At 39.6% G+C, this 25,779-nt stretch overlaps 6 non-coding genes across 6 annotated transcripts; 2 read left to right on the top strand and 4 right to left on the bottom strand.

Annotated features, from left to right (window-relative positions):
* Positions 1-3,784: 3,784 nt before the first annotated feature.
* Positions 3,785-3,868, bottom strand: TRNAP-UGG (transfer RNA proline (anticodon UGG)). Its single transcript is given in 2 exon segments — positions 3,785-3,820; positions 3,832-3,868. It is a non-coding gene; the product is annotated as a tRNA-Pro (tRNA).
* A 2,606-nt stretch (positions 3,869-6,474) lies between these two features.
* Positions 6,475-6,557, top strand: TRNAS-UGA (transfer RNA serine (anticodon UGA)). Its single transcript is given in 2 exon segments — positions 6,475-6,511; positions 6,522-6,557. It is a non-coding gene; the product is annotated as a tRNA-Ser (tRNA).
* An 8,994-nt stretch (positions 6,558-15,551) lies between these two features.
* Positions 15,552-15,635, bottom strand: TRNAP-UGG (transfer RNA proline (anticodon UGG)). The gene is given in 2 exon segments: positions 15,552-15,587; positions 15,599-15,635. It is a non-coding gene; the product is annotated as a tRNA-Pro (tRNA).
* A 2,481-nt stretch (positions 15,636-18,116) lies between these two features.
* TRNAS-UGA (transfer RNA serine (anticodon UGA)) lies at positions 18,117-18,199 on the top strand. Its single transcript is given in 2 exon segments — positions 18,117-18,153; positions 18,164-18,199. It is a non-coding gene; the product is annotated as a tRNA-Ser (tRNA).
* A 2,702-nt stretch (positions 18,200-20,901) lies between these two features.
* TRNAQ-CUG (transfer RNA glutamine (anticodon CUG)) lies at positions 20,902-20,986 on the bottom strand. The gene is given in 2 exon segments: positions 20,902-20,955; positions 20,959-20,986. It is a non-coding gene; the product is annotated as a tRNA-Gln (tRNA).
* Positions 20,987-23,706: 2,720 nt separating this feature from the next.
* Positions 23,707-23,790, bottom strand: TRNAP-UGG (transfer RNA proline (anticodon UGG)). The gene is given in 2 exon segments: positions 23,707-23,742; positions 23,754-23,790. It is a non-coding gene; the product is annotated as a tRNA-Pro (tRNA).
* Positions 23,791-25,779: the final 1,989 nt, after the last annotated feature.

Raw genomic sequence — 25,779 nt, 5'->3', positions numbered from 1 at the left:
TAATACTGGTGAGGCAATCGACTTCCCACCACTCTTCCCCAATGCACGAGAAAACACACATCATCGGTCAAACAAATGCATCTATATCTATTCAGGCATGGTCGAACATGAACAATACGTCTATGCAGTCACGATTTATTTAGATTCGTTCAAATACACACGCGCACGCCCTCACACACATCCCCAGTAGGTGCCCGCACACACACGCACATTCAGACAAACAAACACGCTCATAATCAATACAAGCTTAGCAACTTTTGCCCTGTTATCATAACCCTTACGGGTTTCTACTCTTCGTGTGTGTGTGTGTGTGTGTGTGTGTGTGTGTGTGTGTGTGTGTGTGTGTGTGTGTGCGCGCGCGCGTATATTCTGGTTGTTCGACATCTCTGTTGAATTTGGAAAGCAAGTGCGCTTCCCATACGTTAAACCCCGCTTAAGTCGGAACCAAATACTTCAAATATCGGATAAGTTGCACAATTTCGTGCCCTCGGATACACAACTGAAATATCGGATCGTTCTCTGAGATCTATGGGAAAAGTTGGGCTCTCGGATAGATATCGGATACGTATCCGATATAGAGCATCGCATCTAGTGTTATAGTTATCCGAATAATGTTATTTCATTGTGCAGTATATAATGTTTCTTTTTTGTAATTTTTGTAAAATAAAAGATGCACAAAGTAATTTTCAGATATGTCGTGTATTAAACGTGGCGGGACTAAACATTAGACTTCCCCCTGATAACTCGGTTTGTGTGTGTGAGTGTGCGTGTATGTGTTTTATATATATCTCGGCTTGGCGTTCCTCCTAATTGAAGATCCAAACACCAGTCCCAACTGTGCCAGCCCAAGAGAACAAACTATGTGATATTATAACGCCTTATAATTGACTTTTTCTTATCGCCTCCTGGTTTGCCAGTACTCAAATGATAATTCACAACTTTTCTCTCATGCCTGTCTGAGAGAACTCGTGAGGGAGAAATAGATAAAAAGCATTTGAATAAGAGGGGTGAGAGACGGGGTGTTCGGGACTGAAATTACAGATACTATAAAAGCTAGAGAAAGAGAGCCAGGGCGTGAGGGGTTTCGTGAGTATGTATGACTAGTACTACTACTACTACTATTACTACTACTAAGGATTACAAAGGATTACAAAGGCGGAGCATGCCGACAGGAGACCTTTTGATCCATATCTAGGTCGGATGCGAAAAAAAAATCATATTAATAATAAAACAATAAATAAAAACTATAATAATGTAAATAACAAACAAAATACATAAATAAATGCATAGGTATAGTTAAATAATAAACAAACAGGTAAATAGTAAATAATAATAAATTGACATATAACTAATAATAAATGAAAATCAGACAGACAAATGATAACAAAACAAAAACAATATAAGATAAATTATAATCATTACAGCATCTTACTTAGGTATTTATCTAACTGATTCTTAAAGCTTCGAACTGAACTACATTGCACTACCTGTGCAGGAAGTTTATTCCATTCATTTACTACACGGTTGGCAAAGTTGTTTCTACCTACTTCTAAATTGAATCTATTTCCGGATAGTTTGAGACCATTGTTTCTTGTCTGATTCTCATTCAATGTGAAAATTTGGTCACTTTTGATGTTGTCAATTCCCTTTAAAATCTTAAAGACCTGTATCAAGTCACCTCTGAGTCTACGCTTTTTTAGGGAAAACAGATTCATGTGTTTTAGTCGATTTTCGTATGATTTATTTTTAATATTTGGAATCAGTTTTGTGGCTCGCCGTTGTACTTTTTTCAGTCTGTCAATGTCTTTAATGAGATTCGGTGACCATACAGAAACAGCATATTCCAAATGTGGACGAACTAACGATTTATATAGCTTGTTAATGAGTGATGGACTTTTGAAATCAAAAGATCGCGCAATCAGTCCCAGAATCTTATTTGCTTTCTCAGAGGCTGAAATACACTGCTTGGATGATTTGAGGTCGTTACTGATAATTACGCCGAGATCTTTTTCACTATCCACTTTTGTTAACGAATTACCAAATAACTTGTAATCGTACTTACTGTTATTTTTACCTATGTGCATTACCTTGCATTTACTTGTGTTAAATTTCATTAGCCACTTTTCAGACCATTGCTGTAATTTATCTAAATCTACTTGAATATCTAATTGGTTTGAGTGATCATTTGCCACTCCGCACAGTTTTGTATCATCAGCAAATTTGGAAACAGTAGATTTTAGTCCATGGTCTATATCATTTAAATATACTATGAATAGAAGTGGCCCAAGAACGGAACCCTGAGGAACTCCACTTGCAACACTTTTCCATCCAGAAGTTTTTCCATTTAAAACAACTCTCTGTTTTCGACCATTCAACCAATTACTAGTCCAACCTAATAGGCTACCACTTATTCCATGCAAAGCTAATTTAGTAAGTAGTCTTTCGTGTGGGACGGTATCAAAAGCTTTTGCAAAGTCTAGATATATTAAATCTATATTGTTTCTTTTGTCATAATTCGAGATAACTGTGTTGTAGAATTCGAGTAAGTTAGTCATGCAAGAACGTTTCCGTCTGAAACCATGCTGGCTATCATTTATCAAACGGTTACTTTCTAAATGATGTTCGATAGCATCTCTGATGATAGTTTCCATTATTTTTCCTACGATTGAAGTCAAACTTATAGGCCTATAGTTATTTGGTTTCTTTTTGTCACCTTTTTTGAATATGGGAGTAACGTTAGCTAGCTTCCATTCTCTTGGGACATCTCCGTTTTTATTTTCTTATTTTTTGGAAACTACATCCATCCTCATGGAATTGTGTGCTGAAAGCAGTCAAGACCTGTCACCCACATAGTTCATTGACCCCTCCCTCTCCCACCAATGGCTGTGGTCGACTGCCCTATTATGTTTTTTCCATTTCACTTTAATGAATTCTAAGACAGAAATTAATTTAGCCTACTTTCTACTACCGTCTGCTCAAAACCGGAGTTTTCTTTGTGTGTTGATTTAGCAGGTGGGGACCTGGTAACTTTTAGGCATAGGAGAGCTGATTTTACGAGTAAGAATGATAGTCTACATCTCATCCACGCCACTAAGCTGCTCTTTTTTTTTTTCTGCCATCACGTCTGCAAGACGAGCGTTGAATGGCTTTGCGTTTGGACCATTTGCGACCGAAATTGCGAAGGTTATCGAAGTAGTGAATGAGCCCTGATCTACATTCTGTAAACGCTCATCGTACACGCTGATTTTTTTTTTTTTTTTTTTTTTTTTTTTTCATTCTCAGGAGTTAGGTCATTGTAACAAGGGGCCATTAGATCAGATATTCGTATGTCAAAGAAAGACACTTGTCCCCGTCTCCAGAAACCTCCTCCTCCTCCTCCTCTTTTTCTTACTATTTTACTACCACTACTTCTACTACCATTACTACTACTACTACTACTACTACTACTACTATCATTTATGTGGTTGTTCACATATAAACGACCTACATCCGAGGGTTTTAATAATCATATAGTCATCCACTTCCAATTTTATTTTCTTTAGTTAGGAATGTTCAATTCAATTTTATCTTATGTCTGGGGGTGGAACCGATAAGTCAGGCGTTTGGAATGTAGGCAGAGACGTTTACTCAATATTTGTTTTGCGACGGTTGTATCTAAAGAGACAATGTCGATGATTTGAAATGAAAAATGAATGGTGGGAAAGAATGATGTCGCTGTGGTGTCCTCGGTCCTGTCTTGGAGTGGGTGGTCTCGAGATCAGTGATCGTAATAAATAAAGGATTATAGCTCGCACAGGACTCGAACCTGCGACCTTTGCGAATTCTGAAAGGGCCAAGTGCAACGCTCTGCCAACTGAGCTAGCGAGCTCACATTATTGATGGTTACTATATCTATATTTAAAGTAGTTTACACGTGAGGTCACGTACGGAGTGAGCCGAGGGTAGAGATATCTTCCCATGTTCCCCTTTCTTTTGTTAAGGGTACTACTTAAACAGCACGCTCTCTCTTAATTCTATCTACTGAAGAGGATTGCAGTTTGCAATCGAAATATATAGATTCCCCGTTTCCAGTCTTTTCTACTCCAACAGTGGTTTCGACGTGATTGACAAATGTGTCATTACATTTTTCACCTGTAATATATATATATATATATATATATATATATAAGTCTAAATAAGAATATTCCTCTAAAAAACGATGTGGAAGTCGGGGACAGGTGGTATTACGGTGATACTTTGTCCTAAAAATATTCTTGAAAAAGCGCTTCGGTAAGTCGGGGTCAGTTGCTATTCTTCTTCTTCTTCCTCTTCTTCTTCTTCCTCTTCTTCTTCGCGTTCTTCTTCCTCTTCTTCTTCTTCTTGTTCCTCTTCTTCTCCTTCGTGTTCTTCTTCTTCTTCTTCTTCTTCTTCTTCTTCTTCTTCGCGTTCATCTTCCTCTTCTTCTTCGCGTTCTTCTTCTTCCTCTTCTTCTTTGCGTTCTTCTTCGCGTTCTTCGCGTTTTTCTTCACGTTCTTTTTCGCGTTCTTCTTCCTCGCGTTCTTCTTCGCGTTCTTCTTCGCATTCTACTTCGTGTTCTTCGGGTTCTTCTTCGCGTTCTTCTTCGCGTTCTTCTTCGTGCTGGGGATCCTGTGTTGGGGTTCCGCCCCGAGGCCGAGGGGGAAGGGGAAAACGAGGGATTGCTGTTTGCGCAGCCAAGCCCCCGGCGAAGCCCGCGGCTTATATATATATATATATGTATATATAATATATATATATATATATATATATATATATATATATATATACAGACATGACAGAATTCAATAGACACCAAGAAAAACGCATTTCTGCTCTTGTATAATGCTTAATATTGAAATTTACCTAATATGTTATATTTACCTAGATTTATGTTTCAGATTACATACAAGATTAATCAAGCATGCCACAAACCCAAGGACCAGTAGACCTATCTGAATTTCAGCGAGGTCGTATTGTGGGTCAACATGAAGGTGGACTTAACGCAAAATATCTGGAAATCTGTCAATACCCCCTTTCTACTGTTAATAGAGTAATCGTACAATTCACCAAAGGGGGGCAGGAATGGCACAAAACCTTATTCACGTCGTCCCGGGCCCTCAGAATGAACCTTGCATCTTGTCAAAAGAAATGTCGAAGAGGATCCACGTTGCAATGCCTCTGACATAGCAGCACAAGCTGATGTCAGTCCCAGAACACCTGTCAGGTATCTCCACAAGTTGGGTTACTATGGCAGAGCTACAAGATGGGAACCACTCCTTCGTCCAATATCAAGCGCAGAAAGGAATTGGGCTGTTGAGATGCTGGAGAGACCTGTGGCCTTTTGGAGCACTGTCATTTTCTCTGATGAGTCACAATTCGCATTATTTTCTGCGAGTGGAAGATTGTGGGTCTGGAGACTCTGTAGTCAAGAGTTTGACCTCAAAAGACTGCAGCCAACAGTGAAATATAGGGCATTTCAATAATGGTGTGGGGTGCAATTTGGAGTGCTGGTCGATCAGAGCTTGTGGAGTGTCAAGGAAGCATCAATTCAGGCAAATATGTTTCTATATAAGAGGAAGGACTCATTCCAATATTCTCCAGTGGTAGAATGAGTAAAATTGTCTTCTTATTTATGGAATATGGAGTTCCTTGTCACACTGCTCAAGCAACACAAAATTGGTTGAGCCAAAATGGAATCAGGAAACTCCCAAGGCCAAGTCAGTCCCCGGATACGAACCCTATTGAACACCTCTGGGGCATATTAGACAGACAACTTCGCAAAAAGAACAGGAAGCCATCTTCAAAGCCCGAACTCTTAGGATTACTACGGGAAACATGGCAAGAAATTCCTCAAGATGATATTCGTGAACTAATCACTAGCATGCCTAGAAGGGTCCTTGCATTGAAAAAAGCAAAAGGTATGTCAACCAAGTATCAGTTATTCATATTGTGACCATTTATACGCACTTTAACTATATCACTTGCTTATTTGATCAATCAAACGATTTCTCTTGGTGTCTATTCAATTCTGTCATGTCTGTGTATATATATATGTATGTTTGTATGTGTATGTATATGTATGTGCATGTCTATGTGTGTGTGTAAGTGTGTGTGTGTGTGTGTGTGTGTGTGTGTGCGTCTAAGTGTGTGTGTGTGTGTGTGTGTGTGTATGTGTGTGTGTGTGTAGATAGATCGATTTGGATGTAGGTGTCTGTAGACAGGCGGGGTTTATAAGCCCACTCACCCCAACACACACACCCTTCTGAAAGCATCGACTCATCTTCGAATTTATGATACTTTTTCGTTGTCATCAGTCTATTGTATATTCCATTATTGTTTCAGATTATCCATTCTGGGTCGATACTTTTACATGTATTACCTCTTGTTTGCATCTATTATTAATCTTAGTTCGAACTTGTATAACACAGACACGGTGAAAGCTACTTTAAATATAATTGAATATTCTTTTTTAAGAAGAGCTCGCTAGCTCAGTAGGTAGAGCGTTGTAATTGAATCATTCAGTAATGCAAAGGTCGCAGGTTCGAGTCCTGTGCGAGCTACAAACCTTTATTTCTTTCAAGCACCTATGTCGAGATTACCCACCTCAAGACAGGACCGAGAACATCACAGCAACGTTCTCCTTACCCACCATTTATTTTCACTTCAAATTATCGACATTTTCTCTTTAGCTACAACAGTCGCAAAACAAATATACAGTAAAAGTTACTGTCTTCATTGCAAACGCCTGACTAATCGCTTCCTCCTCTAATGATGCAATATCCATCACAGATCATATCATATAAGAGAAAATGGAATTCAACATTACTAGTTAAAGAAAACGGGATTGGAAGTGGATGACTATATGATTATTAAAACTCTCGGAAGTAGTCCTTTACATGTGAACAATCACGTAAAAGATAGTAGTAGTAATAGGAGGAAGAGGTTTCTGGACACGAGGACAACTGGCCTTCTTGATATATGTGATCCAATGGCTCCCTGTTACAGTAATCTAACTGTTGAGGCGTCTCCTGAGAATGGAAAAGACAAACAATCAAGATGTACGAGGAGCGTATACAGAATGTGGACCAGGGCTCATTCGCTCCGATAACCTTCACGACTTTAGGCGGGATGGGTCCAAGGGCAAAGGCATTCTACGTTCGACTGGCAGAGGTGATGGCTGAAAAGAAATAATAAACAAACAGCAGTAGTGTAGCATCGATATGATGTAGACTATCGTTGTCACTCCTAAGATCAGCTCCCCTATGACTAAGAAGTACCAAGTCCCCACACCCTAAATCAACGCACATACAAAACTCCGATTTTGAGCACACTGTAGTAGAAAGTAAGATAAAAGAACTGTGTTAGGCTTCATTAAAGTGAAATCATGTAAAATATAAAGGGTAGTCGACCTTAGTCATTGGCAAGAGCGGGGTCAATGAACTTTGTCTGTGGAAGACAGATCCTGACTGCTCTCATCACACAATTCCACGAGGATAAAAGTCGTTTTCAAAAAATAAGAAAAAAAACTACTAGTAGTAGTAGTCATAGTCACATACCCTCGAAACTCCTCACGCTCTGGTTCTCTTTCTCTAGCTGCCCCTCTCATAGTATCTGTGTAATTTCAGTCACGGACATCTCCCTCTCTCGCCCCTCTTTTCCAAATGCTTTTTAGCTCTTTCTCTTTTCCTCACGTGTTCTATCAGACAAACATGAGAGAAAAGTTGTGAGCTATCATTTGAGAATTTAGTGCTGGCAAAACAGGTGATGAACAGAGAATGTTAATTGTAAGGAATTATAATATCACAGAGGTTGTGCTCTAGGGCTGGCACACGTGGGGACGGGTGGTGTTAGCATCGTCAATTTAAGGAACCCAAGGACTAGGAATCCCACCCGACGTGGCCAGCAAACCATGCTGCCTTTGCACGTCTGCGCAGCTAAATTGTAGACAATACGCATTCGTCGAAGGTGGAAGAAGGTCCATGAACTGCAGAAAAGGAGAGGAACGCAGAAATTGGAGGGAGCAACAACTTAGTTCTCGACCATTGTCTTGCATTGTCTACCAAAGGCTGAGCAAGCTAAGCCGATCAGACTCAAGACATCTTCCTTGTTGTTCCAGCCCACACGTAGTTCAGAGCCGCAAGGTAGACAGTTATCGCCATCATCCAGCTGTGAGCGAACAGTGTGGAAAATAGGTACGGGATCAAACGGGTTGTGATCTTGAGATCTTTGACAGAGGGACTTAGCTTTGCTGGGGTTTGCGACCAACCCTGCTCTTGTGTAGACCTCTACGGCGGCATGCAGGGTGTCTTGTAATCCTTTGCCAGTGCAGCTGACAAGAGCATCAACATCAACGTGCTGAAGACCCGTCACCATTGTCTGTGAAGTCCTCGTAATGGACTGAAGTCATGTCGCAGGTTAAAGGCGCTACCATCCCCAAGACGTGACACTGTCACTCCCCAACACACACATATAAAAGTGTGGTGAAACCTCGTACTATGACCATACCCAATGGTCCTCCGAAGGTACTTTATACTAAAGACGTCAGAACGCCTCTCCAAGTCAGTTCATGTCTCATAGCCGTACAAAAAGACAAGGAGCAGAAACAGAAACACTGGGCAAGGAGCCAGTGAGTCAGCGTAAACAGTGGAACCAGAGAAACACAATTAATATATAGTTGGTCTGTGACGCCTAAAGCTAAACGGACAGTGTCGATAATTTGATATGAAGACAAATCATTGAAAGAGAGAATGACCTTCCTCTCGTGTCCCTCGCCCTCCCCTTGGCCGTATAATCTGGAAAAGGGGAGGAAAACTTTGCAAGAGGGAATGGCGAGGAAAAGGCAAATGGTCAAGAAAATGGTGATAGCTCGCACAGGACTCGAACCTGTGGCCTTTACGATTTTTCAGAGTCAGCATATGTAACGCTCTACCAACTGAGCTAGCGAGCTAACATATTGTTAGGTTAGTTGTATTATACTTACTCTAACTTGATTATGCATTGGCTGTGATATATATATATATATATATGTATTATATATATATATATATATATATTTTTTATATATATATATATATACATGTGTGTGTGTGTGTGTGTGTGTGTGTGTGTGTGTGTGTGTGTGTGTATGTGAGAGAGAGAGAGAGAGAGAGAGTGTAGATTAATACTGCTGAGGGTTCTAAAATCAGATGATATTTATTAGATCATAATTACCCCAGAAAAGGTGATCTCCAACTTTAGAACTCAGCAAAGCGTAATGACGGCGAAAAAGTACAGTTCCTTGCAAGTTATGGTGATAATACTGGTGAGGCAATCGACTTCCCACCACTCTTCCCCAATGTACGAGAAAACACACATGATCGGTCAAACAAATGCGTCTATATCTATTCAGGCATGGTCGAACATGAACAAAACGTCTATACAGTCATGATTATATTTAGATTCGTTCACATACACACGCGCGCGCGCTCACACACATCCCCAGTAGGTGCCCGCACACACACGCACATACAAACAAACAAACACGCTCATAATCAATACAAGCTTAGCAACTTTTGCCCTGTTATCATAACCCTCACGGGTTTCTACTCTTCGTGTGTGTGTGTGTGTGTGTGTGTGTGTGTGTGTGTGTGTGTGTGTGTGTGTGTGTGTGTGTGTGTGTGTGTGTGTGTGTGCGCGCGCGTATATTCTGGTTGTTCGACATCTCTGTTGAATTTGGAAAGCAAGTGCGCTTCCCATACGTTAAACCCCGCTTAAGTCGGAACGAAATAATTCAAATATCGGATAAATTGCACACTTTGGTGCCCTCGGATACACAACTGAAATATCGGATCGTTCTCTGAGATCTATGGGAAAAGTTGGGCTCTCGGATAGATATCGGATACGTATCCGATATAGAGCATCGCATCTAGTGTTATAGTTATCCGAATAATGTTATTTCATTGTGCAGTATATAATGTTTCTTTTTTGTAATTTTTGTAAAATAAAAGATGCACAAAGTAATTTTCAGATATGTCGTGTATTAAACGTGGCGGGACTAAACATTAGACTTCCCCCTGATAACTCGGTTTGTGTGTGTGAGTGTGCGTGTATGTGTTTTATATATATCTCGGCTTGGCGTTCCTCCTAATTGAAGATCCAAACACCAGTCCCAACTGTGCCAGCCCAAGAGAACAAACTCTGTGATATTATAACGCCTTATAATTGACTTTTTCTTATCGCCTCCTGGTTTGCCAGTACTCAAATGATAATTCACAACTTTCTCTCATGCCTGTCTGAGAGAACTCGTGAGGGAGAAATAGATAAAAAGCATTTGAATAAGAGGGGTGAGAGACGGGGTGTTCGGGACTGAAATTACAGATACTATAAAAGCTAGAGAAAGAGAGCCAGGGCGTGAGGGGTTTCGTGAGTATGTATGACTAGTACTACTACTACTACTATTACTACTACTAAGGATTACAAAGGATTACAAAGGCGGAGCATGCCGACAGGAGACCTTTTGATCCATATCTAGGTCGGATGCGAAAAAAAAAATCATATTAATAATAAAACAATAAATAAAAACTATAATAATGTAAATAACAAACAAAATACATAAATAAATGCATAGGTATAGTTAAATAATAAACAAACAGGTAAATAGTAAATAATAATAAATTGACATATAACTAATAACACTGGGGAACACTCATTTTGTTGCATTTAAAAAAAGACTTTTCTATAGTCAACTTGAGTGTGCTGATTTCAAATCTGAAGTCGGGTTTTGTCTGCAAGCTACAGATTTTATGCAATTTGACATTTTTATTTTTTAAATTTTCGTTATTATAGGAAATTGCAATATCAGCCACAATTCTTTTGTTCACTTGAATCTTAAAACAGTATGAAAGCCATTTCTGTACATTTATTAAGGCAAAAGAAACAGAACATTAACAGAACATCTATCCCAAAGTTAGATTAGCATCCTTCAGAACATCACCACAGCTGATGGAAGCTTATCAATTTCTTTATGTATTTTTTTAGGCAGGAATTTGCGTTTGTAACTTTTGCGTTTGTACATTTCATCTGGGCAATTTCGTTTAATGCTCCAGCAGTAGTCAGCCATCATACTTTTGTCCCAGCGCCCTTGGTAGCGTTCTTCCATGATCTTTAGGTCTTGGTGGAATCGTTCTCCTTGTTCGTCACTCACAGCCCCCAGGTTGTCAGGGAAGTGATCAAGGTGGCTGTTCAAAAAATGAAGCTTGATGCTCATGTTGCACCCGAGATCACGAAAAGCGAGGAGCATTCTGTTCACAAGTTCACTGTAGTTCTCCGCCTTATTGTTTCCAAGGAAGTTCTGAACGACTGGCACAAAGGATAACCATGCTGCCCTTTCTAAAGCGGTCATCTTAGCAACAAACTGATCATCACGAATTAGGGTTCGAATCTGTGGGCCATCAAACACGCCTGCTTTGATCTTCTCAAATGATAACCCTGGTAAAGCTGTGAGGATGTGTTGGAAACATTCACCTTCGGTTTCCAGTGCCTTGACAAATTGTTTCATCAAACCTAATTTGATGTGAAGAGGAGGAAAGATGATCTTATCTCTGTTTACAATTGGGTCTTGTATGATATTTGGCATGCCTGCTTCAAGGGTGTCACGAATAGGCCAGTCCTTCTGGACCCAATGTTTGTCTCGTGCTCGGCTGTCCCACATACAGAGGAAACATGGAAACTAGGTGAAAGCTTTCTGTTGTCCAAGAAGAAAGTTGACCATCTTTAAGTCTACACAAATTATCCAATTGTGCTCATGATACTTTAATAAGTCCATGACCATTCTCATATCATCATAGTCTTCCCGCAAATGCACTGAGTGACCGACAGGTACTGCTCCATAAACATTGCCATTATGTAAAAGAACACACTTTAGACTGCGTTTTGAACTGTCTAAAAAGAGTCTCCATTCAGCAGGACTATAGTAAGGTACACCCAGTTCTTTGAGAAGCCCTGGGATGTCATGGCAGTAAACAAACTGTCTGTCTTTTGAAAAGAAGGTCACAAAAAGCTGGTCACGCTTTCTGAAATATGATACTTTAACAGAGTGATCAACAAGATTTCTGCCTTGTAATCTTGATGCCAAAAGCTCTGCTGCTTTCTTTGAAAGACCTAAATCCCGCACTAAATCATTCAGTTCAGCCTGGGGAAGAGGCTTAGGGACGGGGAAAGGTTCAGTGTCTGAAGAACAGTCCTCCGATTGTGAACACTTTTCTGACAATTCACTGTCACAACTGTCTTGCTGGCTTGTATCATGTCCAATGTCTTTATCGTCCAATGAAGGCAAGCCTTTGAAAACTGGAACAGGTACTTCTTCAGAGTGCGGAACAGGCCGAATAGCTGAGGGAATGTTCGGATACGTAATCTTATGTCGGTTTTTCTTCCCAACACCCGTTGTGTTTACCATGCAGAAATAACAGTTAGTTACATGGTTGGTGGGTTCGCGCCAAATCATTGGAACTCCAAAAGGCAGACCTTTGCGTTTTCCTTTGGTCCAGTCTCGAAGCATTTCCTCACAATTGTGGCACACAACATGAGGAGCCCATTGCTTGTCTTGATCACCAAGATGAACTTCAAAATATGCCTTGTAGGCACGCTTGACGAACGAGGATATGTTACGTCTCTGACGATTGAGTGTGTAGCATCCACATATGTAGCAGAAGGCATCAGGCTTGTTTCTCCAATGATGTCTCATTCTGGAAGCCATGTTTGAACTGAAACAAAAGAAGAATGATCAAAATATTAGAAGCTATCTATATATATGGACGTTAAAATGCTTATACATGGTTTACGCAAGTTCACATATGTACAATTTCATTAACCTCAAATTGCATACAAACTAGAGCTTGTAGAGAAAAACTAATTTCAGATTTGAAATCAGCGCCTAAAACTCTTTCAAAATCCGTTAAAATATCCAATGCAACTCAAAGTTACTGAAAAAGTGTTCCCCTGTGTAATAAATGAAAATCAGACAGACAAATGATAACAAAACAAAAACAATATAAGATAAATTATAATCATTACAGCATCTTACTTAGGTATTTATCTAACTGATTCTTAAAGCTTCGAACTGAACTACATTGCACTACCTGTGCAGGAAGTTTATTCCATTCATTTACTACACGGTTGGCAAAGTTGTTTCTACCTACTTCTAAATTGAATCTATTTCCGGATAGTTTGAGACCATTGTTTCTTGTCTGATTCTCATTCAATGTGAAAATTTGGTCACTTTTGATGTTGTCAATTCCCTTTAAAATCTTAAAGACCTGTATCAAGTCACCTCTGAGTCTACGCTTATTTAGGGAAAACAGATTCATGTGTTTTAGTCGATTTTCGTATGATTTATTTTTAATATTTGGAATCAGTTTTGTGGCTCGCCGTTGTACTTTTTCCAGTCTGTCAATGTCTTTAATGAGATTCGGTGACCATACAGAAACAGCATATTCCAAATGTGGACGAACTAACGATTTATATAGCTTGTTAATGAGTGATGGACTTTTGAAATCAAAAGATCGCGCAATCAGTCCCAGAATCTTATTTGCTTTCTCAGAGGCTGAAATACACTGCTTGGATGATTTGAGGTCGTTACTGATAATTACGCCGAGATCTTTTTCACTATCCACTTTTGTTAACGAATTACCAAATAACTTGTAATCGTACTTACTGTTATTTTTACCTATGTGCATTACCTTGCATTTACTTGTGTTAGATTTTATTAGCCACTTTTCAGACCATTGCTGTAATTTATCTAAATCTACTTGAATATCTAATTGGTTTGAGTGATCATTTGCCACTCCCCACAGTTTTGTATCATCAGCAAATTTGGAAACAGTAGATTTTAGTCCATGGTCTATATCATTTATATATACTATGAATAGAAGTGGCCCAAGAACGGAACCCTGAGGAACTCCACTTGCAACACTTTTCCATCCAGAAGTTTTTCCATTTAAAACAACTCTCTGTTTTCGACCATTCAACCAATTACTAGTCCAACCTAATAGGCTACCACTTATTCCATGCAAAGCTAATTTAGTAAGTAGTCTTTCGTGTGGGACGGTATCAAAAGCTTTTGCAAAGTCTAGATATATTAAATCTATATTGTTTCTTTTGTCATAATTCGAGATAACTGTGTTGTAGAATTCGAGTAAGTTAGTCATGCAAGAACGTTTCCGTCTGAAACCATGCTGGCTATCATTTATCAAACGGTTACTTTCTAAATGATGTTCGATAGCATCTCTGATGATAGTTTCCATTATTTTTCCTACGATTGAAGTCAAACTTATAGGCCTATAGTTATTTGGTTTCTTTTTGTCACCTTTTTTGAATATGGGAGTAACGTTAGCTAGCTTCCATTCTCTTGGGACATCTCCGTTTTTATTTTCTTATTTTTTGGAAACTACATCCATCCTCATGGAATTGTGTGCTGAAAGCAGTCAAGACCTGTCACCCACATAGTTCATTGACCCCTCCCTCTCCCACCAATGGCTGTGGTCGACTGCCCTATTATGTTTTTTCCATTTCACTTTAATGAATTCTAAGACAGAAATTAATTTATCCTACTTTCTACTACCGTCTGCTCAAAACCGGAGTTTTCTTTGTGTGTTGATTTAGCAGGTAGGGACCTGGTAACTTTTAGGCATAGGAGAGCTGATTTTATGAATAAGAATGATAGTCTACATCTCATCCACGCCACTAAACTGCTCTTTGGTTATATATATAATATATATACTATATATATATATAAAATATGTATATATTTAATATATATACTATATATATATAATATGTATATATATAATATATATATATATATATAATTTTTTTTTTTTTTTTTTTTTTTTTTTTTTTTTTTTCTGCCATCACGTCTGCAAGACGAGCGTTGAATGGCTTTGCGTTTGGACCATTTGCGACCGAAATTGCGAAGGTTATCGAAGTAGTGGATGAGCCTTGATCTACATTCTGTAAACGCTCATCGTACACGCTGATTTTTTTTTTTTTTTTTTTTTTTTTTTTTCATTCTCAGGAGTTAGGTCAATGTAACAAGGGGCCATTAGATCAGATATTCGTATGTCAAAGAAAGACACTTGTCCCCGTGTCCAGAAACCTCCTCCTCCTCCTCCTCCTCCTCCTCTTTTTCTTACTATTATACTACCACTACTTTTACTACCATTACTACTACTACTACTACTACTACTATCATTTATGTGGTTGTTCACATATAAACGACCTACATCCGAGGGTTTTCATAATCATATACTCATCCACTTCCAATTTTGTTTTCTTTAGTTAGGAATGTTCAATTCAATTTTATCTTATGTCTGGGGGTGGAACCGATAAGTCAGGCGTTTGGAATGTAGGCAGAGACATTTACTCAATATTTGTTTTGCGACGGTTGTATCTAAAGAGACAATGTCGATGATTTGAAATGAAAAATGAATGGTGGGAAAGAATGATGTCGCTGTGGTGTCCTCGGTCCTGTCTTGGAGTGGGTGGTCTCGAGGTCAGTGATCGTAATAAATAAAGGATTATAGCTCGCACAGGACTCGAACCTGCGACCTTTGCGAATTCTGAAAGGGCCAAGTGCAACGCTCTGCCAACTGAGCTAGCGAGCTCACATTATTGATGGTTACTTTATTTATATTTAAAGTAGTTTACACGTGAGGTCACGTACGGAGTGAGCCGAGGGTAGAGATATCTTCCCATGTTCCCCTTTCTTTTGTTAAGGGTACTACTTAAACAGCACGCTCTCTCTTAATTCTATCTACTGAAGAGGATTGCAGTTTGCAATCGAAATATATAGATTCCCCGTTTCCAGTCTTTTCTACTCCAACAGTGGTTTCGACGTGATTGACAAATGTGTCATTACATTTTTACCTGTAATATATATATATATATATATATATATATACATATATATTTATATATATATATCTATATATATACATAAGTCTAAATAAAAATATTCCTCTAAAAAACGATGTGGAAGTCGGGGGCAGGTGGTATTACGGTGACACTTTGTCCTAAAAATATTCTTGAAAAAGCGCTTCGGTAAGTCGGGGTCAGGTGCTATTCTTCTTCTTCTTCCTCTTCTTCTTCTTCTTCGCGTTCTTCTTCTTCCTCTTCTTCTTGTTCTTGTTCCTCTTCTTCTCCTTCATGTTCTTCTTCTTCTTCTTCGCGTTCTTCTTCCTCTTCTTTGCGTTCTTCTTCGCGTTCTTCTTCGCATTCTACTTCGTGTTCTTCGGGTTCTTCTTCGCGTTCTTCTTCGTGCTGGGGATCCTATGTTGGGGTTCCGCCCCGAGGCCGAGGGGGAAGGGGAAAACGAGGGATTGCTGTTTGCGCAGCCAAGCCCCCGGCGAAGCCCGCGGCTTATATATATATATATGTATATATAATATATATATAATATATATACATATATATATATATATATACAGACATGACAGAATTCAATAGACACCAAGAAAAACGCATTTCTGCTCTTATTTAATGCTTAATGTTAAAATTTACCTAATATGTTATATTTACCTAGATTTATGTTTCAGATTACATACAAGATTAATCAAGCATGTCACAAACCCAAGGACCAGTAGACCTATCTGAATTTCAGCTAGGTCATATTGTGGGTCAACATGAAGGTGGACTTAACGCAAAATATCTGGAAATCTGTCAATACCCCTTTCTACTGTTAATAGAGTAATCGTACAATTCACCAAAGGGGGGCAGGAATGGCATAAAACCTCATTCACGTCGTCCCGGGCCCTCAGAATGAACCTTGCATCTCGTCAAAAGAAATGTCGAAGAGGATCCACGTTGCAAGGCCTTTGACATAGCAGCACAAGCTGATGTTAGTCCCAGAACAACTGTCAGGTATCTCCATAAGCTGGGTTACTATGGCAGAGCTGCAAGATGGAAACCACTCCTTCGTCCAGCCAATATCAAGCGCAGAAAGGAATGGGGTTGTTGAGATGCTGGAGAGACCTGTGGCCTTTTGGAGCACTGTCATTTTTTCTGATGAGTCACAATTCGCATTATTTTCTGAGAGTGGAAGATTGTGGGTCTGGAGACTCTGTAGTCAAGAGTTTGACCTCAAAAGACTGCAGCCAACAGTGAAACATGGGGGCATTTCAATAATGGTGTGGGGTGCAATTTGGAGTGATGGTCGATCAGAGCTTGTGGAGTGTCAAGGAAGCATCAATTCAGGCATATATGTTTCTATATAAGAGGAAGGACTCATTCCAATATTCTCCAGTGGTAGAATGAGTAAAAATGTCTTTCTATTTATGGAAGATTGACTTCCTTGTCAAACTGCTCAAGCAACACAAAATTGGTTGAGCCAAAATGGAATCAGGAAACTCCCATGGCCAAGTCAGTCCACGGATACGAACCCTATTGAACACCTCTGGGGCATATAAGACAGACAACTTCGCAAAATAAACAGGAAGCCATCTTCAAAGCCCGAACTCTTAGGATTACTACGGGAAACATGGCAAGAAATTCTTCTAGATGATATTCGTGAACTAATCACTAGCATGCCTAGAAGGGTCCTTGCATTGAAAAAAGCAAATGGGATGTCAACCAAGTATTAGTTATTCATATTGTGACCATTTATAAGCACTTTAACTATATCACTTGCTTATTTGATAAATTAAACGATTTCTCTTGGTGTCTATTCAATTCTGTCATGTCTGTGTATATATACTGTATGTATGTTTGTATATGTGTGTATATGTATGTGCATGTCTGTGTGTGTGTGTGTGCGTGTGTGTGTGTGTGTGTAAGTGTGTGTGTGTGTGTGTGTGTAGATAGATCGATTTGGATGTAGGTGTCTGTAGACAGGCGGGGTTTATAAGCCCACTCACCCCAACACACACACCCTTCTGAAAGCATCGCCTCATCTTCGAATTTATGATACCTTTTTCGTTGTCATCAGTCTATTGTATATTCCATTATTGTTTCAAATTATCCATTCTGGGTCGATACTTTTACATGTATTACCTCTTGTTTGCATCTATTATTAATCTTAGTTCGAACTTGTATAACACAGACACGGTGAAAGCTACTTTAAATATAATTGAATATCCTTCCTCAGGGAGAGCTCGCTAGCTCAGTAGGTAGAGCGTTGTAATTGAATCATTCAGTAATGCAAAGGTCGCAGGTTCGAGTCCTGTGCGAGCTACAAACCTTTATTTCTCTCAAATACCTATGTCGAGATTACCCACCTCAAGACAGGACCGAGAACATCACAGCAACGTTCTCCCTACCCACCATTTTTTTTACTTCAAATTATCGACATTTTCTCTTTAGCTACAACAGTCGCAAAACAAATATACAGTAAAAGTTACTGCCTTCATTGCAAACGCCTGACTAATCGCTTCCTCCTCTAATGATGCAATATCCATCACCGATCATACCATAAGAGAAAATGGAATTCAACATTACTAGTTAAAGAAAACGGGATTTGAAGTGGATGACTATATGATTATTAAAACTCTCGGAAGTAGTCCTTTACATGTGAACAATCACGTAAAAGATAGTAGTAGTAATAGGAGGAAGAGGTTTCTGGACACGAGGACAACTGGCCTTCTTTGATATATGTGATCCAATGGCTCCCTGTTACAATAATCTAACTGTTGGGGCGTCTCCTGAGAATGGAAAAGACAAAAAATCAAGATGTACGAGGAGTGTATAAAGAATGTGGACCAGGGCTCATTCGCTCCGATAACCTTCACGACTTTAGGCGGGATGGGTCCAAGGGCAAAGGCATTCTACGCTCGACTGGCAGAGGTGATGGCTGAAAAGAAATAACAAACAAACAGCAGAAGTGTAGCGTCGATATCATGTAGACTATCGTTGTCACTCCTAAGATCAGCTCCCCTATGACTAAGAAGTACCAGGTCCCCACACCCTAAATCAACGCACATACAAAACTCCCATTTTGAGCACACTGTAGTAGAAAGTAAGATAAAAGAACTGTGTTAGGCTTCATTAAAGTGAAATCATGTAAAATATAAAGGGTAGTCGACCTTAGTCATTGGCAAGAGCGGGGTCAATGAACTTTGTCTGTGGAAGACAGATCCTGACTGCTCTCATCACACAATTCCACGAGGATAAAAGTCGTTTTCAAAATATAAGAAAAAAAAACTAGTACCCTCGAAACTCCTCACGCTCTGGCTCTCTTTCTCTAGCTGCCCCTCTCATAGTATCTGTGTAATTTCAGTCATGGGTATCTCCCTCTCTCGCCCCTCTTATCCAAATGCTTTTTATCTCTTTCTCTTTTCCTCACGTGTTCTATTAGACCACTGGTTCTCAAACTGTGTTCCGCGGAACCCCAGGGTTCCATGAAGACCTTTCAAAGGTTCCGTGGCAAAGTAAGATATAATTATTTATTTGAACAGGAATGAATAAAATGAAATATGAAAGTGATGAAATCTTTTGCATTTTAGAAGAGAGACTGCACGAGTATATACTGTGCGTGTTGGCGACGGTTAGGCTTTAAATATTTTACGTCTGTCAAAAAAGTCTGTTAAAAAGGTAAAAATTGTGATGCTGAGTACTGTACCAATTTTTGCACTTTCATTTTGTCGTGTGTGTGTGTGTGTTGGGGAGAGTTCTATCTATATGGGAGTGGGTTCATCTATATTTGATGAGGAGGGGGTCGTTGGGGGTTCCGCCGAGTACCAGCAAATGTTAAGGGGTTCCGTTAGATAGAAAAGTTTGAGAACCACTGTATTAGACAAACATGAGAGAAAAGTTGTGAGCTATCATTTGAGAATTTAGTGCTGGCAAAACAGGTGATGAACAGAAAATGTTAATTGTAACGAATTATAATATCACAGAGGTTGTGCTCTAGGGCCATCACACGTGGGGTTGGGTGGTGTTAGCATCGTCAATTTAAGGAAGCCAAGGACTAGGAATCCCACCCGACGTGGCCAGCAAACCATGCTGCCTTTGCACGTCTGCGCAGCTAAATTGTAGACAGTACGCATTCGTCAATGCTGGAAGAAGGTCCACGAACTGCAGAAAAGGAGAGGAACACAGAAATCGGAGGGAACAACAACTTAGTTCTCGACCACTGTCTTCCATTGTCTACCAAAGGCTGAGAAAACTAAGCCGATCAGACTCAAGACATCTTCCTTGTTGTTCCAGCCCACACGTAGTTCAGAGCCGCAAGGTAGACAGTTATCGCCAGCATCCAGCTGTGAGCGAACAGTGTGGATAATAGGTACGGGATCAAACGGGTTGTCATCTTGACAGAGGGACTTAGCTTTGCTGGCGTTCGCGACCAACCCTGTTCTTGTGTAGACCTCCACGGCGGCATGCAGGGTGTCTTGTAATCCTTTGCCAGTGCAGCTGACAAGAGCATCAGCATCAACGTGCTGAAGGCCCGTCACCATTGTCTGCGAAGTCCTCGTAATGGACTGAAGTCATGTCGCACGTTAAAGGCGCTACCATCCCCAAGGCGTGACGCTGTCACTCCCCAACACACACATATAAAAGTGTGGTGAAACCTCGTACTATGACCATACCCGATGGTCCTCCGAAAGTACTTTGTACTAAAGACGTCAGAACGCCTCTCCAAGTCAGTTCATGTCTAATAGCCGCACAGAAAGACAAGGAGCAGAAACAAAAACACTGGGCAAGGAGCCAGTGAGTCAGCGTGAACAATGGAACCAGAGAAACACAATTGATAATTGGTCTGTGACGCCTGAAGCTAAACGGACAGTGTCGATAATTTGATATGAAGACAAATCATTGAAAGAGAGAATGACCTTCCTCTCGTGTCCCTCGCCCTCCCCTTGGCCGTATAATCTGAAAAGGGGAGGAAAATTTTGCAAGAGGGAATGGTGAGGAAAAGACAAATGGTCAAGAAAAAGGTTATAGCTCGCACAGGACTCGAACCTGTGGCCTTTACGATTGTTCAGAGTCGGCATATGTAACGCTCTACCAACTGAGCTAGCGAGCTAACATATTGTGTGGTTAGTTGTATTATACTTACTCTAACTTGATTATGCATTGGCTGTGATGTATATTATATACATATATATTATATATGTACTCCTTGATAATGTGAATATATCACGAAAGCGCTCGGACTACGTGTGTTTTTCCTTTTCCTAGTGGACTCTGCATATTTGTGATTCGCGTGTGACTTGTGAAATTTGTGCATATATATATATATATATATATATATATATATATATATATATATATATATATATATATATATATATATATATATATATACATGTGTGTGTGTGTGTGTGTGTGTGTGTGTGTGTGTGTGAGAGAGAGAGAGAGAGAGAGAGAGAGAGAGAGAGAGTAGATTAATAATGCTGAGGGTTCTAAAATCAGATGATATTTATTAGATCATAATTACCCCAGAAAAGGTGACCTCCAACTTTAGAACTCAGCAAAGCGTAATGACGGCGAAAAAGTACAGTTCCTTGCAAGTTATGGTGATAATACTGGTGAGGCAATCGACTTCCCACCACTCTTCCCCAATGCACGAGAAAACACACATCATCGGTCAAACAAATGCATCTATATCTATTCAGGCATGGTCGAACATAAACAATACGTCTATGCAGTCACGATTTATTTAGATTCATTCTCATACACACGCGCACGCCCTCACACACATCCCCAATAGGTGCCCGCACACACACGCACATACAAACTAACAAACACGCTCATAATCAATACAAGCTTAGCAACTTTTGCCCTGTTATCATAACCCTCCCGGGTTTCTACTCTTCGTGTGTGTGTGTGTGTGTGTGTGTGTGTGTGTGTGTGTGTGCGCGCGCATATATTCTGGTTGTTCGACATCTCTGTTGAATTTGGAAAGCAAGTGCGCTTCCCATACGTTCAACCCCGCTTAAGTCGGAACCAAATACTTCAAATATCGGATAAATTCCACAATTTCATGCCCTCGAATACACAACTGATATATCGGATCGTTCTCTGAGATTTATGGGAAAAGTTGGGCTCTCGGATAGATATCGGATACGTATCCGATATAGAGCATCGCATCTAGTGCTATAGTTATCCGAATAATGTTATTTCATTGTGCAGTATATAATGTTTTTTTTTTTTTTTTTTTTTGTAATATTTGGTAGAATAAAAGATGCACAAAGTAATTTTCAGATATGTTGTGTATGAAACGTGGCGGGACTAAACCTTAGACTTCCCCCGGATAACTCGGTTTGTGTGTGTGAGTGTGCGTGTATATGTTTTATATATATCTCGGCTTGGCGTTCCCCCTAATTGAAGATCCAAACACCAGTCCCAACTGTGCCAGCCCAAGAGAACAAACTCTGTGATATTATAACGCCTTATAATTGACATTTTCTTATCGCCTCCTGGTTTGCCAGTACTCAAATGATAATTCACAACTTTTCTCTCATGCCTGTCTGAGAGAACTCGTGAGGGAGAAATAGATAAAAAGCATTTGGATAAGAGGGGTGAAAGACGGTGTGTCTGGGACTGAAATTACAGATACTATAAAAGCTAGAGAAAGAGAGCCAGGGCGTGAGGAGTTTCGAGAGTATGTATGACTAGTACTACTACTACTACTACTACTTGTACTACTGTTTTTATTTTCTTGTTTTTTTAACTACATCCATCCTCATGGAATTGTGTGCTGAAAGCAGTTAAGACCTGTCACCCACATAGTTCATTGACCCCTCCCTCTCCCACCAATGGCTGTGGTCGACTGCCCAATTAATGTTTTTTCCATTTCACTTTAATGAATTCTAAGACAGAAATTAATTTAGCCTACTTTCTACTACCGTCTGCTCAAAACCGGAGTTTTCTTTGTGTGTTGATTTAGCAGGTGGGGACCTGGTAACTTTTAGGCATAGGAGAGCTGATTTTACGAGTAAGAATGATAGTCTACATCTCATCCACGCCACTAAGCTGCTCTTCGGTTATATATATTTATATATATATATATATATATGTCTATATATATATATATATATATATATATATATATAGATATAATATATATATATATTTTTTTTTTTTTTTTTTTTTTTCTTCTGCCATCACGTCTGCAAGACGAGCGTTGAATGGCTTTGCGTTTGGACCATTTGCGACCGAAATTGCGAAGGTTATCGAAGTAGTGAATGAGCCTTGATCTACATTCTGTAAACGCTCATCGTACATCCTGATTTTTTTTTTTTTTTTTTTTCCATTCTCAGGAGTTAGGTCAATGTAACAAAGGGCCATTAGATCAGATATTCGTATGTCAAAGAAAGACACTTGTCCCCGTCTCCAGAAACCTCCTCCTCCTCTTTTTCTTACTATTATACTACCACTACTTTTACTACCATTACTACTACTGCTACTATCATTTATGTGGTTATTCACATATAAACGACCTACATCCGAGGGTTTTCATAATCATATAGTCATCCACTTCCAATTTTGTTTTCTTTAGTTAGGAATGTTCAATTCAATTTTATCTTATGTCTGGGGGTGGAACCGATAAGTCAGGCGTTTGGAATGTAGGCAGAGACGTTTACTCAATATTTGTTTTGCGACGGTTGTATCTAAAGAGACAATGTCGATGATTTGAAATGAAAAATGAATGGTGGGAAAGAATGATGTCGCTGTGGTGTCCTCGGTCCTGTCTTGGAGTGGGTGGTCTCGAGGTCAGTGATCGTAATAAATAAAGGATTATAGCTCGCACAGGACTCGAACCTGCGACCTTTGCGAATTCTGAAAGGGCCAAGTGCAACGCTCTGCCAACTGAGCTAGCGAGCTCACATTATTGATGGTTACTTTATATTTAAAGTACTTTACACGTGAGGTCACGTACGGAGTGAGCCGAGGGTAGAGACATCTTCCCATGTTCCCCTTTCTTTTGTTAAGGGTACTACTTAAACAGCACGCTCTCTCTTAATTCTATCTACTGAAGAGGATTACAGTTTGCAATCGAAATATATAGAGTCCCCGTTTCCAGTCTTTTCTACTCCCACAGTGGTTTCTACTTGATTGACAAATGTGTGATTACATTTTTCACCTGTAATATATATATATATATATATATACATATGTATATATATATACTGTATATATATATATATATATATATATATACTGTATATATATATATATATATATATATATATATATATATATATAAGTCTAAATAAAAATATTCCTCTAAAAACGATCTGGAAGTCGGGGACAGATGGTATTACGGTGACACTTTGTCCTAAAAATATTCTTGAAAAAGCGCTTCGGTAAGTCGGGGTCAGGTGGTATTCTTCTTCTTCTTCTTCTTCTTCTTCCTCTTCTTCTTCGCGTTCTTCTTCTTCCTCTTCTTCTTCTTCCTCTTCTTCTTCCTCTTCTTCTTCTTCCTCTTCTTCTTCTTCCTCTTATTCGCGTTCTTCTTCTTCTTAGCGTTCTTCTTCTTCTTCTTCCTCGCGTTCTTCTTCGCCTTCTTCTTCCTCGCGTTCTTCTTCCTCGCATTCTTCTTCCTCGCGTTCTTCTTCGCAGTCTACTTCGTGTTCTTCTTCCTCGCGTTCTTCTTCGCGTTCTTCTTCGCGCTGGGGATCCCGTGTTGGGGTTCCGCCCCGAGGCCGAGGCCGAAGGGGAAAACGAGGGATTGCTGTTTGCGCAGCCAAGCCCCCGGCTAAGTCCGCGGCTTATATATATATATATGTATATATAATATATATATATATATATATATATATATATATATATATATAATATACAGACATGACAGAATTCAATAGACACCAAGAAAAACGCATTTCTGCTCTTATTTAATGTTTAATGTTAAAATTTACCTAATAAGTTATATTTACCTAGATTTATGTTTCAGATTACATACAAGATTAATCAAGCATGCCATGGACCAAAGAACCAGTAGACCTATCTGAATTTCAGCGAGATCGTATTGTGGGTCAACATGAAGGTGGACTTAACGCAAAATATCTGGAAATCTGTCAATACCCCTTTCTACTGTTAATAGAGTAATCGTACAATTCACCAAAGGGGGGCAAGATTGGTACAAAACCTCACTCAGGTCGTCCCGGGCCCTCAGAATGAACCTTGCATCTTGTCAAAAGAAATGTCGAAGAGGACCCACGTTGAAAGACCTCTGACATAGCAGCACAAGCTGTTGTCAGTCCCAGAAGAGCTGTCAAGTATCTCCACAAGATGGGTTACTATGGCATAGCTGCAAGAATGAAACCACTCCTTCGTCCAGCCAATACCAAGCGCAGAAAGAATTTGGCTGTAGAGATGGTGGAGAGACCTGTGGCCTTGGAGCACTGTCATTTTCTCTGACGAGTCATGATTCGTATTATTTTTTGACAGTGGAAATTTGTGGGTCTGGAGACTCTGTAGTCAAGAGTTTGACCTCAAAAGATTGCAGCCAACAGTGAAACATGGGGGCATTTCAATAATGATGTGGGGTGCAATTTGGAGTGATAGTTGATCAGAGCTTGTGGAGTGTCAAGGAAACATCAATTCAGGCAAATATGTTTCTGTATTACAGGAAGGACTCATTCCAGTATTCTCCAGTGGTAGAATGAGTAAAAATGTCTTCCTATTTATGCAATATTGAGCTCTTAGTCACACTACTCAAGCAACATAAAATTGGTTGAGCCAAAATGGGATTCTGGAAACATTCATGGCCAAATCAGTCCCCGGATATGAACCCTATTGAACACCTCTGGGGTATATTAGAAAGACAACTTTACAAAAAGAACAGGAAGCCATCTTCAAAGCCCGAACTCT

Source organism: Oratosquilla oratoria, chromosome 9, assembly GCF_046742065.1.
Source record: "Oratosquilla oratoria isolate Oo_2021 chromosome 9, ASM4674206v1, whole genome shotgun sequence".
Classification (NCBI taxonomy): domain Eukaryota; kingdom Metazoa; phylum Arthropoda; class Malacostraca; order Stomatopoda; family Squillidae; genus Oratosquilla; species Oratosquilla oratoria.
The sequence above is the reverse complement of the archived record's forward strand: the minus strand, read 5'-3'. Positions and strand labels throughout refer to the sequence as shown.